At 36.7% G+C, this 17,671-nt stretch overlaps 1 pseudogene across 1 annotated transcript; it reads left to right on the forward strand.

Moving 5' to 3' along the window:
* The first annotated feature begins 6,715 nt into the window (after positions 1–6,715).
* LOC311168699 (large ribosomal subunit protein eL21-like) lies at positions 6,716–7,221 on the forward strand (annotated as a pseudogene). Its single transcript has one exon. The product of its transcript is annotated as a large ribosomal subunit protein eL21-like (transcript).
* The last annotated feature ends 10,450 nt before the right edge of the window (positions 7,222–17,671 follow it).

Below are 17,671 nucleotides of genomic sequence, written 5' to 3' on the forward strand. Positions count from 1 at the left end.
CTCCTTTAATGTTTCAATCAGGACAGAAATTGAGGGCCAATGTTAACATTTTATCATAATTTTACCTTACTTGAAAACCTGATGGGCAAACTTTCTCCTTTTTTTTCTAAAATAGAAATTCTGATCAGAGGAGTCAGCAAGCATAATTTTCAAAGAGAGAGTTTTGACAAAGAGTCTTTAGATAAAAACATAAATTATCAAAAAACAAATTTTCAACAAAGGGCTCTTAGATATCGTATGATTCTTCTTTCTTATAACAGATATTTAAGCTACTTCTTGGCAGGGCCCCAAAAGTCTTGTTTAAGAACAACAGACCATAGTCATAGCTTCCTAATTCTATTAGTTAGAAAAACTGTGATTTCAGGGGATATTTTGTCAGAGGAGATCTTTTCAAGATATCCTGTAACAAGAATTAATAGAGAAACATGAAAAGATCTCAGGAGACACACAATTAAGGAAACATAGAAAGCATTAAGTTGGCTTTACTGGATCACTTTCAGGGACAGGCTCAGGCCTATGTGAATCTAGTTAAATAGCAAAATACTGGTTTACCCTATGTTCCCCTACACACACACAGTGTTTCCATGGCAATTATGTGGGTTTTCTGGTTTGTCAATAGCAATTATCTTTGTTTTTTTTTAATATTTTATTTTATATAATTCTTACATCATTTTTCATCTATGTAAAATGTATGCATTTTCATTTTGGTTATATTCCCCATACAATTGCACCCCCCACCCCCTTATTTTGACTCTAGTTCTTCCTCCCCCCACTCCTCCCTAATCCCCCCCGCCCCCCCCCCACTCAGTGTGTCTCTGGTTTATAGTAGTAGCAACTATCTTTGACTTGGCAACTAATAGACCTGAAATTCTACACATATATTCATCCTATTTGAACAAAGTTCCTTTGTCAGTATCACAATAGTGTGTGTGGCACCCAACCAGCTTCTGCAAAGAATCATCTAGAACAGTGCTGACTAATAAGGCATCCATTAGCCACATGTGGCTATTTAAATTTAAACAAATAAAAATAAATTTAAATTAAAAATTTAGTCTCTGAATTTCAAGTGCCATATTTTAAGTGCTCAAAAAACCTACAGGACTAGTGGCTGTCTACTGGATGGCACAGTGATAGAAATTTCCATCATCTCAGAAGCTCTGTTGGGCAGCACCAATCTAGAGGAATCATTTATCAGTAAATATATCAATGATTAATTCAATAGTTTTTCATAGGAAATAGCAGAGAAAATTCAAAGACACTGAATTCCTAGATTAAGGTGTACCTGATTGGGGAGAATGAGAAGGAGAAAGGTTTGGAATAAAGATAGATTTTCACTGCCCAACTTTGTGAAACCTTAGCCTTAGGTATTTAGAGGATATATAATAACAATTCCAGCTCTGGCTTTGCCTTGAAATTGGAGCTCTCCTAAACCCTCAGCAATTTTACTGACTACTCTCACATGAATGGTCAATACTAATTTAGTGGTGTGGTGTCTTAAAGATGCACTTGTCTGTTGTTAATATAATACAGAATTTCAAAGCCTGAGGAACTTTTGGGTAGCATTTGTCCACTAAACCAAGATTTTTGCAAATTATCTCTTTTCAAGTTCTAGGGATATCTAAATTTTACCTGACTTTATTTCTAAAGTAGAAGCCTTCTGTAGAAGACTGGAGGACTCCCCCCATCATCTCTAGTCTCCAGCACAGGGGGAAACACCTTATAATATTTGTGAAACTTCTGAGCTGCTGTTCCCTAGTTTAAAGATGAAGAAAATGAAGACCAGAGAAGGAAAGTGATTTTCCTAAGGTCGTGGAGTAACACTGTGCTAAAACAGAATCTTCTCTGTGTTCTACTCTGCTGATTTCTCACAACTGTTTCCTCTTTGAATACTTAGTTCTGGAGGCTGGTACAGCTTCCCACAGTTCAATTGGCTACAATTATTGTCTCTCTTTTGCTTTTACATTTTTATTATTCCCTGTCCAGCAGTGTAGAAAGCATCAAATGATGGTATTTTTCTTGTACTAAACAAAGATGGTCTTGCATTAAAGGAAAAAAAAAATGTTAGGAAGAAATACAACAAAATATTATCAGCATATCTCTTGAGGTGATGGAACAATGAACTATTTTTATTTTCTTCCTTCTCTTTTTTTTAATTTTCCAATTTTTCTGCAACAAACGAATTGAATTTTCATTATAATTTTTTCCCATGAGTTACTTTATAATTAGGAAAGTATTTATTACATATTTATATATCATATATTACCCCTATATCTAATATCTATGTCATCTTCTTGTCCCCCTATGTCTACTATTTGAAAGGATCCTGCCTTCATTTAATAGAGAGGAGTAGTGGGCTCCATTCAGCAGGGTGAAGGGCACATTAATTATGCTGTAGATATTTGGGACAGCGGATATTCATTTGTGCCACTCCATTTCCCATATTTTCAGCTGAAGGAATATGTTGTCTGAAATGATTGCTGGTCTTTCAGCTGAAACCTGCCTTTTCATTTCAAGGCAAGTGTGTTGACTGGAAATGTGCAGCTTTGCTTCACTCTGCAATCAATCTACTGAACATATATACTCTCTCATTTACCACATAATTTAAGATAATAGCAAAATATAAACTATTAATCCTGGGGTAGAAGTTTAATTTTGTTTGGCAGGTTAAAAATTATTAATTTAACTTTTTTAATATTGCACCTAAACCTTCTTCCATAACATATACAGAGGAGTAAGGCCTAGGTTTTTGTACATGAGGAATAAAATTATTTCTCAGCAACTCAGAAATGATTAATGATGTTTGTGTATATTGTGTGTGTGTGTGTGTGTGTGTGTGTGTGTGTGAGAGAGAGAGAGAGGGAGAGAAAGAGAGAGAGAGAAAGAAATATGGAAAATTTGAATTTTCAATGGCTATTTGATGCATTTCTTGCCCCCTTTCTCCTTCCCCTTTCCTGATGCCCAACCACCTTTACCATACCAGTTGCCCCATGCTGCTGATTCTAATCAAAAGCAAAAAATCTGAAAATTTATCTACTTTTCAGTTATGTCCAGATATTAAGTCCCTAAGAAGCTATGTAATTTGCTCATTGACATTTTGCTATTTAATAAATAGGTAAAACATATTGTAAAAATAGACACACTTACCCCCAAGGGACTTAATAGAAGAGATATTTCATTTAGTTTAAAAAATGCAGCCATAAACGTTTTCCCCCAAATTAGATTTCATGTAAAATAGGGGTCCGTTACTGAACCAGATTATTTCCTTGATCATTAAATTTCTTTTTCTTCTCTAAAATCTAACTTTTTTTTTTTTTTGGTATGTCCTTCTCCACGGGCTATGTGTAAAGGTCAGAACCTTCCAAAACACAATGCATTAGTATATTGCTCAGTCAATGATTTCAATGACCTCTTTTTTTTTTTTTCTGTGATGGATCACGTGGTGATCACATGGTGGTGGGAGAACTATGGGGACTACAAGTGAGAAGAGAATCAAATACTGTACAAAAATTACGATGTAAGAAAATAACCAAGTTTAAAAGATTTTAAAAAATAATCTCAGCGACCTCAGATGGAAAAATCCTTAGGAAGACCACCTTTTAGTAACTCTACTAATAAGTGGCTTCAGGAGGCTAAAGGCAGGCAGTAAAAGAGTGCTTTGTGTTGCCATCCTCCCCACGTCTCTCGCTTCCCCTTGCTCCTTTCTCTCCATTTGTTCTCCTCCTCTCCTCTTCTTCCTGCCTCTCTGCCTGCCTGTTACTGAACTTCACGATGTATTAGTTATGGATGTTTTAATGGTCAAGAGTATGGAGCCCTTAGGGATTATGCCATGAGACTATATGAAAATAAACTCATATTTACTACTGTTATTAATAACAATGATCATTACCACTAATAAAATTATTAAAAATGTAACAGCTTATTTTTTTTTTATTATGATAGTCATCTTACAAAAAGATGTTCCCATCTAGTACCTGTCTGGTTTGATTCTCAGCACATCATGTGAAGAAGGGGATCAGGTGTTAGTTCTGCTTTTCAGATGAGAAATAAGGCTTCAAGAGGCTGACCTGCCTACATACCACGGGCAGCTAGTCGTGAGTTTGGAACTGAAATCTAAAAGGTCTAGCAGCTGTATTATCTAAGAGGGAGTTGATGCTGGATCACAGAACCTAATTTTAAGCTATGTCCAAGAGATGTCCAATAACAAAGGTTTGTACTCATGGATAAGCGCAATGTAGCTAGAGGAAGCAGTGACTAGCCAGCAATCCTTCATATTTTTGGTAGGCATGGTTGAGGTGGCTTTTGCCTACTTTTATTACCAGGGGCTATTCCTAAAACACAGTTTGATTGCCTCTGCACATTTGAATTTTAAGATGCAAGCCCAGGATTTAACCAGACATAAATATACACAGCGTTTGGAACTTGCTAAAAAATAATTTTATTTTACAAATTTGTTGGGTTTCTTTACACTTAGAATATATTTTTAGGGCAAAGAGGGATCTCTGAGATGATGTCAGTGAGAGGAGAGCACGGTTCATGAAAAGCTGAAGAGGTTAGGAAAAAAACTTAGGAGATAGCATAGTTTCCTCAAGGCCTTTCCTAATAATTTTGACCTTACCACTGAACACAGAACATTTTGCTGTAAGTCTCTACAAAGAGGGATCCAGGCAAACTTGTGAAAGTAGAGACCTTTGTTTTTGTAGTTCCTCCAGGTGCCACCTCCCTCTGTATAATCTTAAATTATTCCTACACCTCATGCAATATCCTAATCATTCTTAAGGGCCATATCAGTGACTCTTTATCCATCCTATGTCCTAAAAGGCATCTCAGATTTTATCTCCTCTTATATCTTGGTTTCCTTACTAGAGAACTCTGTTCTGGGGCTAAGTGGTATTGTAGCATTTACTCTTATCAATCATCAGGTGACTATACTATCTTTCTGCCCTTATTTGTAAGCAATATGTGAGATAGCTTTAGAACCCTTTTCACTCAATGTGTGCCAGCAACTTGGTGTGTGAAATCTTCAACTAATACATTGAGGTGATAACTTCTAAGTCCAAACATCTCCATGTGTTAAAAATCTAGGCATCTCGAAGTATGTCTAAAAACTGAACTTAAAGTTTTCCTATGAACTTGCTCTTCCTTTTGTGCTGTTTATTCATTTCTCAGTGGAATTGGCTTGAAATTTGTTCAGTTTCACATGGGAAGAGGAGGTAAATTTCTCCCATATCCTCAGATTTCTCCAATCAGAGTGCCTTCCTCTCTGACTTCTGCACCCTGGCAACCCTTTACTTATGTCTACAGGAAAGCACACCATGTTGCATGTCCTGGTGCTCACTTTTGAGGACTGCATGTCTCTTCTCAAGACCCTACACACCTCAACCCTCCTTTCCCTGCTGTCTTAGCTAAGCCCTGGCATAGCAGGTCAAGGTGGGGTGTCACAAACCAGAGACCTGAAATCTCTCCTAAAGTTTGCCCCCAGCTTTAACTAGGCTCTCAAATGTGTCTTCAGCTAAGTGCTCTTTCCTGTCTGTGGCTGTTCCAGTTGTAAGCACCCTCTTCCTCAGACATCCTTACCTTGCCTCCTCTCTGCTCACTCACAGGAACCAGCCTTGCTTCCCACTTCATCCTGAGAAACTGAGCATCTGGAATGAACTGCCTTCTAAGAATGAACTCATTAGGCAAAAGACCTATTTTAATCTCAATTTGCGTCTTGACTCCACGATACAATAAGGTACCTAGTTTATCTCCATACTGCTCTTTATGCATCTGTACAATTGGGATATCAGTGCCTGTCCTAAAAGTCGCTGTAAGGACTGAATAAGACAACCTATGCAAACGACTCAGCACAATGCATGGCACACAAGAGGTCCTCAGTATTAACCCATGTTATTAATAAGTTTCTTACCAAGTACAACTTTATCCTCCCTTTTACCTTGCCTTTTCTTTTTTAAAAATTCTGCCCAGAAGAAAAAGTTGTTCTCTTTCTGTTTGTGGCTGGTTCCACCTTATCTGTGATTTATCCCCTCCTCCCTGTCCATTTATCTAGCCTTACAAAGCACTCTCACCCAAATTCACCTGTATCTTAACCTTTCCTATCCAGTTGGCTCAGCATATAAGGAAATTCAAATTTCTTTATTGTCAAATAACTCAACTTCATGCATCTCTCTTTCTCAATGCCTAGATTACTCCCAAGCATTCATAACCAAATTTCTCAAAAGTCCAATTGACACTGTCTCCAATTCCTCACACCCTCAATGTACTTTCCTTTCAACAGCCCCTCGATAATACTCTTGCCATATATATATATGGCTATATATATATATATATATGGCTATATATATGTGTGTGTGTGTATGTGTGTATATATATATATATATATATATATATATAAAATAAACCATGGATTCCTTACTATTCCCTGTCTGATTAGTTGTGTCTCCTCTGGGTGTTCATAAGCACCTGAGCAGACCTCTTTTCCAGTGCTACCCACAATGTACTTACCCGACTCTTCCACAAGAGCCTTTAAGACAAGGCTTCTTCATGTCCATTGCACAGTGTCTAGCATACAGAGTTTGAAAATATCTGATGAGTGAATGAATAAAGGAATAAATCATAGTGTACCTCTTCCCGCATAGCACAGAATATAGATGGCACATTTAAAGTATTACTAAATAGCCTTTCGGCCGGAACCGCCATCTTCCAGTCAGTCGCCAAAATGACTAACACAAAGGGAAAGAGAAGAAGGACCCGCTATATGTTCTCTAGGCCTTTTCGAAAACATGGAGTTGTTCCTTTGGCCACATACATGTGAATCTATAAGAAAGGTGATATTGTTGACATCAAGGGGATGGGCACTGTTCAAAAAGGAATACCCCACAAATGCTACCATGGCAAAACCGGAAGAGTCTATAATGTTACCCAGCATGCAGTTGGCATTGTTGTAAACAAGCAAGGGCAAGATTCTTGCAAAGAGAATTAATGTTCGTATTGAGCACATTAAGCACTCTAAGAGCCGAGATAGCTTCCTGAAACGTGTGAAAGAAAATGATCAGAAGAAAAAGGAAGCCAAAGAGAAGGGTACTTGGGTTCAGCTGAAGCGCCAGCCTGCTCCACCTAGAGAAGCACACTTTGTGAGAACCAATGGGAAGGAGCCTGAGCTGCTAGAACCTATTCCTTATGAATTCATGGCATGATAGGTGTGCAAAAAGAAATAAAAGAGCTCTGGACTACAAAAATGTTTCACCTAATTGAGTAGAAGTGTGGTGTCCCCTCTCTAAAAAATATTTAAAGCAAACTTTTAATTATATCGTAATTCATTGGATGGTGTCTTTATTAAAATTTAGTGGGTTAAAAAAAATAAAGTATTACTAAATAGGATTAGATCCTGAGGATCAGTCTTAAACAAATCTTATGTTGGGAGATATAGTAGCTGAAAAGAAACATGAGACACTTCTCTTTCCTCAAGAAAGACACAATTAATTCAAATGAAACTGTTTGCAAATACTAAAGGGTTAAACTACATGGGCCTGACTATAAGTAATATAGGTACTCTGAGTCTGTAGCAATCACTTAGGTCTGTAGTAGTCAGATTGGCTAGAGGATATTATAAATGGTATTTTAGTGAGATTATTCTGGAAGGACTGTACATAAGAGTAATCCAAAAGAGGGAGTTTGGAAAAAGTAGATTGGCCAGTGAGGAGATATGGCCTGCAGACAATGAGGAAAGGTGATTCCTTTTGTGGTGTAATTTGGTGACAATTGGAATGGAAGTGGAAGGACAGAAGATAAATCATGGAAAGCTTTCAAGTTTCTGAGACTGCAAGAATAGTGACAGTGACAGCAGATTTGGAGAAAACAGATACTGTAGCTATAGCCAATTCAAGCTCTTGGAGGTCACAGCTCTAGAACATATTGAGAAGAATGTAGAACAAAGTACTCTGCAAGTTATAGACTATACAAACATTTTTATTGTAAATTTAAAAAATATATCCAACAAGTGAGTGGACATCATTGACTTGAGAAGCCCTGCAGATGATGACTAGTAACATATATAAGTTTCAAGTCTGGCTTTTTAAAAATCTTATGCATGACAAACCATGAAAATATAATAAGTTCATGATTTCACATGAGTGAGTAGTAATTCAATCTGTGACCCACTAATCCTATTTGTAGCAAGTCCTCTTTTTCCCTACCCAAGGATGACAGAATAGTGCAAACACGTCTTGAACATGTCTAGAAAATAAATGGTATTTCCAAGACAATTTAACAAAATTCGACTTGCTGGCATTTCAACTCAACACTTAAGAGGACTACCTGAGTAAGTTAATATAAGGAAACAAAATCAGTTTGTTTAAAAATCTGTTTAGACATAGTTTAAAGGTGATGTGTGTGAGACCTGGCTTTGCTGGAAACTTCGGCATTAAGAGTTCTGAATTGAACTATATTAGTTGTTTGACTTTATGTTCTTCATCTAAGTTTCTCTATCATCATTTGTTGAACACCCCCAGAATGCTTACACCCACCCAGAACATGCCAAAAATGCAGTTCCAGAAGGTCACTTTCTAAAAAAAAAGGGTAAATGCATAAAGATGATTTTTTTCCTTTTCTGGGTAAAAAAGCTGAAAGAGGAAAATGAGGATTATTCATGGAATTTAGGGCAGGAGATAATTAGTCCAATTTATACAAATGACATTTTACTAGTCCGTTTCTGAAACTTTTTCTGTCTAGAATACTGTTTCCATTTCAAGTTAAGTAGCAAAGTCAGAGCTGCTAATATTCTCATCCTCCACCATATGCATTTTTCCCATCATAGTAGGCATTATCCTCTCAAATAATAAACATAGGAATACAGTTTCCCCTTAAACAATGAAGGGGTTAGGATTACTGACCCCCCCAGTCAAAAACACAGTATAATTTATAGTTGGCTTTACCTAAACATAGATTCTGCATCACTGAGATAAGCAACTGTTGGTTGAATCCATGAACACAGAACCTGCATGTAGAAGAATATTTGTGTAGAAGTGGAGCTATGCAGCGCAAGTCCCTGAAAACTGTCAATTGTACATGAGACATCATGACTTTTCCAATGCTTAGGTAGAGCTAAATTCCTTCTTTTATTTTTCACAATGTTCTTCTAAATCTGCAACCCTCTCTTTATCCTAAGAAGTATTGGACTCGGTGCTGTTTCTACTCTATTTGTGGACTGTCTCAGGATCATGAATTATTGTTCTTTCATGCCGGGAAACAGCAAGCTTGAAAACCTTGGTCACTCATCTCAATTATGGCTTCCATATATAAAGACACTCAATTTATATGTGCATATGTGTTTGTGTGTCCAGTAAGTTTTCCTGGGCTGATTATTAGGCTGAGGTTTGCCAAAGAGGTTGAATTTACCTTATAGCCAAGAGAAAAAGTTATTACACAGATATAGCTTTAATATCATCTTCAAATGGTAAGTACATGTTCCTATGACCTTCATCCATTAATAACTTCAAACTTCAGACTGACAACTTTGGCCACTAATCATAGACTGGTTCATCACTAATCACTGTCCTTTGGGTGTTGGTGTTGGTTATTCATATCTTGATAACCTGCTCTGTAGGACTTTATAATTTAACTTATCCCAAAGGGCTATACATAGATTTTAGGGGAAATAATTCCATGGGTGAACACACAGTATTTATACAAGGTCACAAAAAGATTTCAGATTGTCTCTCATTTCTCTCATTTTGTCCCTATAAAATGAAGCCTTTATGTTACCCTTTACGTTATTCTTAGGTAATTCAGCATCAAGGAATCCCACCTAGGTATCAGGGATAATTCTCTGAAATACAAGAATAACTGTGAAATTAGGGCCTTTTTAATGAAAATGTAAGGGAAAGAGTTTTATAGACTTGAAAATAGTTTCAAAGTCATAAAATGAAAGAATATTTTCACGTATTGATTTAAATTTCTTTGGAAGTCACTGGGGGAGATTTTTTTTAGGCAGCATTTGGATGGAAGGACAGATGACTGATTTTGGATATAAGTATGTTCTGCCTAATTTCACCTAACCCCCTTTTAGGTGCCTGGTATCTCTGTGGTATCTCTACTCCTGCCCTATCAAAACTTGTCCTTAGGCAGGAATTTGGCATTAATCGTTCATTCTTGGGTATGATATTACCAAGGGTACTTGAGGATTCTTTTACATGTTTGTATACATTATTCCCTACACTACCCTTGTCACCCCCTCCTTTACACAAACACATCATACAGAATAAACTTCTATCTATGGCCAAGGCCAAGTCAGTCTGTGGGAGTTCTTCAAAAGTAAACATAGGAGAAAGGAATTAGACCTACTGCTATGATCAACACCACTGTGTTTCCCTGGGAAAAAGTATCTGTTAAAGAGAACCTAAAAAGGACCCAAAAAGAAAACCAACAAAATTTGGTTGTATAAACATAATAACTCATAGAAAATGAAACAGAAGGGAGAATCTCTTCACTCCTAACTATTAAATGCTGGTTAAAGAATTAAAAACATTAACTTGTGTGGGGAGATGTAGATGCTTTATTTTCAAAGTGGTACAAAAAACTCCTTTGAAGAGATACTAATGAATTATCCTGACAAGAAAAAAATACCTGACAATATAATTCCACATGTTCTGATAACATCAAGGGAAGACTTGAGAAAGAATCAGAATTGTAGGCTATTGAGAGCACTACTGTGGGTGGAGAAGATAATGATTAATAGTGACTATTAGGCCCCAGAATGAATGGTCACACATCAAACTCTTTCCATTAAAGTGGGTTAACTTAGTCAATCATCTGTAAAAATGATTAAATCTTTTTTACCAATAAAAATTATTATAAAGGCTATTTTATGACAGCTATTATGAAAGTGAAAAGATATCACTTTTCTCTCTCTTCCCTTTCTACTATATTTGAATAATCTTTTTTTTTTCAGGATTTAAAATGAAATAATCATTCCTTAATTTGTAATTTTAGAGCTACTTGAGTACATTATTTGTCTCTACTTTTGATGAGATGGTACAAACGTGGCAACAGATTACATGCTTTATTACAATCTGATCAATACCACAGCTGAAAAAATATGATTCTCTGGGTCGACTATCAGTGACTTACTGACATTAATTGTTAAGTTACTGAATTGAGTTATTTGCAGTGATAACTTATATTCTGAAAGGTAGGAGACCCTGAAATATTTTTTAAAACTACCATTACTAAAAATCAACATGTAAGTGTGGATTTAGAGTTTAATACTAGGAAAGAGACTGAAGTATAATTTTTAACTTAGTATGCATAAACAGAGGCCTAGGGATAGCAATGAATTATGATTATAAAGTTTCTCACTTTTTCCAAAGGCCTCTAGTTTGGGTTTGGGAGATTATTTTCTTCTTTTGTTGAGCTTTTAAATTTGTTTGAGGCAGAAGTCAAATGCCATATTTCTACCATGACTTTTTGGTTGGGATAGTTAAGATTAGAAATCAACAAAAATACCCGTTTAGAGCATTAGTGCCAATTCAGATTGAAGTTCACCAGAAATGGGGCAAGAAAGGAGAAACTGAACTTTGGCAGAGGGACAGATGATTCCATTTGTGAAGGGTGGGGATATGACAGAATTTAGCAGCAATCTCTTTAGCTCTGAATGTAGATAAACTCAGCAATCTTCTGACTTGATGTTTGAGAGGGGTACTTTGCATTAAAATAAAAGTTTTAACTGATGAAGTAACCTCTTTATATTAGTAACAAAATAATCCTAGATGGATTGGGGGCCAACTGTATGTGACTTAAACCTTACAAATCCATTTATGTGCATCTTATCTCTAATATTTATGACTTATTTTTCTTTTTCTCTCTTACATGTTAGCAGCCAGCCTTGAATGATCCTCACCTCCTGGTATTTACATCCTTGCGTTCCCCCCCTCCCACCACCAACACACTGGGATTAGTCTAACAGAACAGGGTGGAAATGATGGTATGTTACTTCCAAGACTAGATTACAAATGAACGTAGCTTCTATCTAGGCACTCTCATATGCTCTTGCTCTTTACTGTCTCCCTCTCTGGTCACTAACACTCTGGGAAAACAGTGGTTATGTCATGAGGACACTAAGGCAGCCTACGAAGAGGTCCTTGTGGTAAGAAACTGAGGCTGGCTAACAATCTTGTGAGTGAACTTGGAAACCGATTCTTTAGTCAAGGCTTGGGGTAAATGCAGTAGTGATAAAAGTTCGACTACAACTCATGAAGAGATCTTGAGTCAGGACTACTTTCCTAGGCTGCTCCTGGGGTTTCTTAATCCTCAGAAATGATGTGAGATAATAAATGTTTACAGTTTTAAGCTGATAAATTTTAGGGTAATTTGTTAGCTAGTGATAAACAAAATACCATAACTGTACTGAAATGTTAAATACTGTGTTTATGGTTGGTTGCAGAAATGATACTGCAGTTTCGGCAGTGGAAATGAATGGCTCTGCAGCACTTTTCTCAAGATGCTTTATAAAGCCACAGTAGGCAATAAATGATCAGATGATGTCTTTCTTCCCTGGAAGTGTCATGCAAATTGTGGAGGATAAACACATTATTCTCAAGAATCTATTTACTCACACTAGTTCACCATTGGACCTAAACTGACAATTATCACAACTGCTGGGTGGTTAAAAAGCAACATGTATGTTATCGCTGTTTTTAAATCACCATTCACTTTCACAAATGTTGAGTACTATCAGTTTCCGTCAATACTGGGGAAATTATGTCATTAAAGTTAAGGGCCAGTTGAGGCTACTACGACCACCGATCAATTTATATTTATCGAATGCTGTTGTTAGCATATTTGATATTTTAGTGTTACGAAAGCTTGTGCACACTAAGATTTTTTTCTCCTTCTCTACATTTTACTATCCTTTCTGAATTTCTTACAATATGCATAGATTGCTTTTGAAACACTAATTTAAAAAGACAGTAAGTTAAAATCTTAAATATAATTCTTAAACTTTTATTATGGAAAATTTGAGACATAAGAAAACAAAGAGTATAGGAACCCCAATGTAGGTATCATCCAGCTTTAAAAAACATGGCCAATTCTGTTTGATCTATTCTCCAATCCACTTGTAACCTGAATTGCATTATTTGGATGCAAATTCAAATAAGACAAGGCAATTTTAATGATCTCATTTCAATGCCAGAAAGCAGAAGAGCACCAATCGTTCTCATCAATAGTTCTAAGGAAAATGTGATTTAGCTGAAATATGTTTTTATGATAGACAAGTTGTATACCTGGTCATCAACCCACATAAAAGAAATTTTATGATTTCTTATGAGAAAAACTGAATTTTCATATATTTTATGGTAATTTCATGTATTTATATGCTGATTTTTGAGTACTGCATTTTTCACCTGATATTTTAAGATCTGCAGGGGAGCCAGGAGATCTGTAGATTGGTTATAATAAACAATCCCCTTCAGTGATGCAGTAGATTTTAGAAAACTATGACTGGAACTTGGGGAGCTGTTCCCATGACTGCAAATGTGTATGCAGTGAAAGTGCAAAAGGGCAGGTCAGTGGGTAGATACTACGGGCTTCTCTTCCTCACCCCTGGTGCTTCATAAGTACCACCCAGAACTAGCATACAAAGTGGCTCATTCACTCAGGTTTCTCCCCCATCCCCTTGCCAGAACCCCTGGCTGCTGTGGGGCCTAGATCTCTCCATGATTATTATTGCATCTGGTGTCATGTTTTTCCAGCTGGTGCACTGCTTCTCTGTAGGAGGTTTCTTGATGTTCACCTCTCTACCAGTGTCCTGCCTGCTCTCCGGGGGCTCATCTGTGACCCTACCCTACAGAGGTAACCTCATCTTCTGGCCTGAACTGTGATTAAATGGATGAGCTTAAAAGCTGCTTATGGATCATATGGTTCATCATAAAAATAAAGTGTTAGGACTTATTCTAAATAAAAAATAAGTTGTATGAGTTTCAACTCTGCCCCTCCCAGTAACTTGGACATATTTTTTTTAAGAAATAAGAAATGAATATGCGCATAGTCCTTGATATTTGACTGCCTTCAAACCAAATGAAAAAATATCTAACATTTTCAAACACACTATGATTTTGAATAAAATTTAAATAAGCTGGATAAAGAATATATTTTGAGGATTATATTCCAAGGGTCAGATGATGTCCTTAAGAGCATATTTAATAAAGGACCCCTTTTAGCAGAATTAGTTGGCCTCTTAATGATTGTCTTCACATCCATGCTTTGCAGTCTGGCTATCAGTGGTTGCATGGTTGCATGCAGGGCTCTATTTTGGAGTCTTTTCTGCTTTGGCTTCTCCTCAGGGGAGAAGGCATTAGCCTTTGCTGTCTTCCCATGACTTTGTCTCTTGGCTCATGGACTGATTTTATTGCTCCTTTTACTGAACTTGAATACTTTTTTCCCCCCACTTCTAGTCCTGTATTATATTGACCCAGGTTGAAAAAAACAAAAAAGAAGCCATCTCGGCTTTTAAAGAAAGAAAAAAATAGGAAGGAGGGAGAGTATTTAAAAATGAGGGGAAAAAGGTAAGATGCCGTGAATCTTTGCTTGAAAATAATCACTTAATATGTCAACATTTTTAAAAGTAGATTCCAAAACCAGACGTTGCTCCTTTAAGTAGAAATTTTAGGGGTGTAGTGGGCACACTGCATTGGTGGAATATATGTGGCTTAAAACATTTGATTGAACATAGCTTTCATACCTCTTCAGGCTTCAAGGAGATGTCACTGCAGGTAGCAGGAGGTTCAACTGACTAGAGAGGGAACTTCTCTGACTGTAAAGAGTAAGGATGGGATGACAGAGGTGTGTTTACACCTAATTCACTCACAGTAGTTTTCTTATAGCATAACCTAAGTCAGTGGTTCTTTTCCCTTTTTGGAAAAGAAAATAATGGGAAAAGTTGAATAGACATAGAACTGAGGACCTCCTGGGAGGGCTAGGCAGGCAAATTGTTTCCTTTCTAAGTTCTCCTGAGAATGGAGTAGGGGTTCTTAAAAGAGTCTACAGTCCTGAAGCAGTCAAAAGCAGATTAAGCCAGAGTTGAGTACAGGCCCTTGTCCACTGACATAAGCCACAGCAGCCCCAAACCTGGCTCCCATTGGGGGCTCTGGAGAAGTCTTAGTGTACACAAAGATTTACTTTCTCTCTTTATTCTCCAGGAATACTTCTGATCAATGGGAAAAAACTATTCCTATCATATCTGATTTAGGACATAAAAGACTGCCCTTTGAGAACACCTCTTGTTCCTCAGTGTTTGATGACTGTTGGCCATGACGTGTAAATAAGCTAGTGAGGAGGGCTAAGAAGAAACCTTGAGGTGTGAAAAACCAAATGCCAAGATTTGTGAATAAATAATTTCCAAGCTATGCTCTCCCCAGCATTTGGAAAAAAAAAAAATCACTTGGGAAACAAATGACCCCAAGACATCTTTTTAACTGTTTGCCATTGATCTAAATGAAATGATAACAGTAATGTTGTAAGCCTAAAATGGAAGTGAGCCTGATTTTACAAAATAAATCAAATCATATTATGTCACAAAAGTCACATTAAATTCAGCTGTAAGAATTATTTTTCTCTTCAAACATAAGTTGAATTTGTAAATTATATTTTAAACCACACAAATCACTTTCAAAATGGGACTATATGAAGTTAAAAATAAATAATTCATATAGAACTATCAAAATATGAAATTATGCCTTAAATATTTTTGAAAAATTTGTTTCATCAATAATGGCATTACATACCACTTCTTTTTAGCAACAGCACTGTCAACTTTTAGCATCCAGTTGTCAAAAGATTCTCTGGCAAGTGTTTTAGGAGACATCTACAGAAATAAGAGTAGCAATTTTCAAGATATGGTTTGGAAACTCTAAACCCTTTCTGGGTGTCAGTAAAGTCAAAACCATTTTCATAATAAGACTAAGATGTTTGTCATTTTCACACTCATTCTCTCATGAATATGAATTGAGTTTTCCCATAGTTACATGGCCTATGACATCTTAGCAAACTGAATTCAGAAACAGATATGAGAATTCAGTTAGCTGTCTTCTATCAAGTCCAACATTAAAGAGATTTGCAAAATTGTAAGGAAATGCCATTCTTCCCATGCTTTTTTCTTTAAAAGATCTAGTTATTTTTAATAGAAATATATTATTTATCCTAATCACTATCATTTTAAAATAAATTGGTGAATATTTTAAATATTTTTCAATTTTAATTTCTTTTTAAAAAAGGATTTATTTATTTATGCATACAGGAGCTGGGGTACAGGCCAGAGATGCAGGGGGTGAGAGGATTCACCAGAGACAGAGTGGGGACCAGAATAGGCAGACTGACTGAAATACACTGCTAAGGGGAGCAGTGGGCGAGTCAGGAGAGGTCTGCTTCGCCATGTGAGTTGCTCTTTGGCCAGCCGGGGATCGAATTCGTGCTGCAGAGGCTGCGGACTTCTTCATAGTGAGGTGCTTGACCCCTTGAGCCACCAGGGAGGCCCTCAATTTTAATTTCTAATATGGCACAGATAGGTAGAGAAGTATAAACATAAGCAAAAGTTCTTTAGGAGTCTCAGTTTTTAAGATTATGGAGGAATTCTAGAGACCAAAATGTATAAGTTTACTTAAAAGCTTAAAACTCAAAAAGCTTATTTAAAGACAAATACCAGATGGCTTCATTTATATGTGGAATATATAGAAACAAAACAAGAGTCAGACAGAACCAAACCAATAACAAACCCTAGATCTGACTATAAAACTGAGGTTACCACAGAGGGCAGGGGAGAATAGAGTACATGGTATGGAGGTGGGGCACAATGAACTATGGTGGAGGACTGTGGGTGCCCTGGTGCTGGGTGACTGTGCTCGCATACATATGAAGACATGTGGTCCTCTCTCTGAATCACAGATAGTGTTGTAAAGCAATGTTACTTCCATTTAGATAAATGGTCAAAAAAAGCTTTCTGCTTTAGTGTATAAATTGGTAAATATCAAATCTTGATTTTGTATGTTCCAAAACCTAACTATTTTACTTTTGACTTTGATTTCTAAAATGCCTGCATATTTGTTATTTTATAATAAACCTGAGAAGTAGGCAGGGCAGAAATTATTCCTATCTAAATTATAAATATTTGAGAAACAAAGAATTTTAAATTGCATAGTAAGTTAGTAGCGGAGTAGAAAGAGAACATAAAGTACTTTCAACTCTACCACACTGATTTGGCTAATTTAGTCAATCCTCCCTGCCCTACATGTATTAGTGTGATTGTGACATCTTGATATAGAGTAGTATTGCAACGGAATATGGAATCACCTCTACCCACTTTCACATTAACTATCTTCACTTCCTACGCTAACTCAGAGCTCTTTTTCTAGAGCAGAAGCTAACCACAGTTCAATGCCTCCCTGGCATTCAAAAATGTTAACTTCATTTGTAAAAGTTTGTAGTTCTTTAGATCTTCTGGGACCGCTTATTTTTACAACTACCAATGGGTTCTGAGGTATAAGGGATAGGCTGACTTCCACTTGAGAATGAATTCCAAAGTAGTGGCCTCTTCAGGCTTGTCATACAGCTAACCCCCTGCTCCAGAAGTTACAATAGTTCTCAGCCGATCAAGTATTTACTCTTCTGTTAAGTTTTCAGTGTT

This window comes from Talpa europaea (genome assembly GCF_964194135.1).
Source record: "Talpa europaea genome assembly, chromosome: 1".
In the NCBI taxonomy this organism is placed as follows: Eukaryota; Metazoa; Chordata; class Mammalia; order Eulipotyphla; family Talpidae; genus Talpa; species Talpa europaea.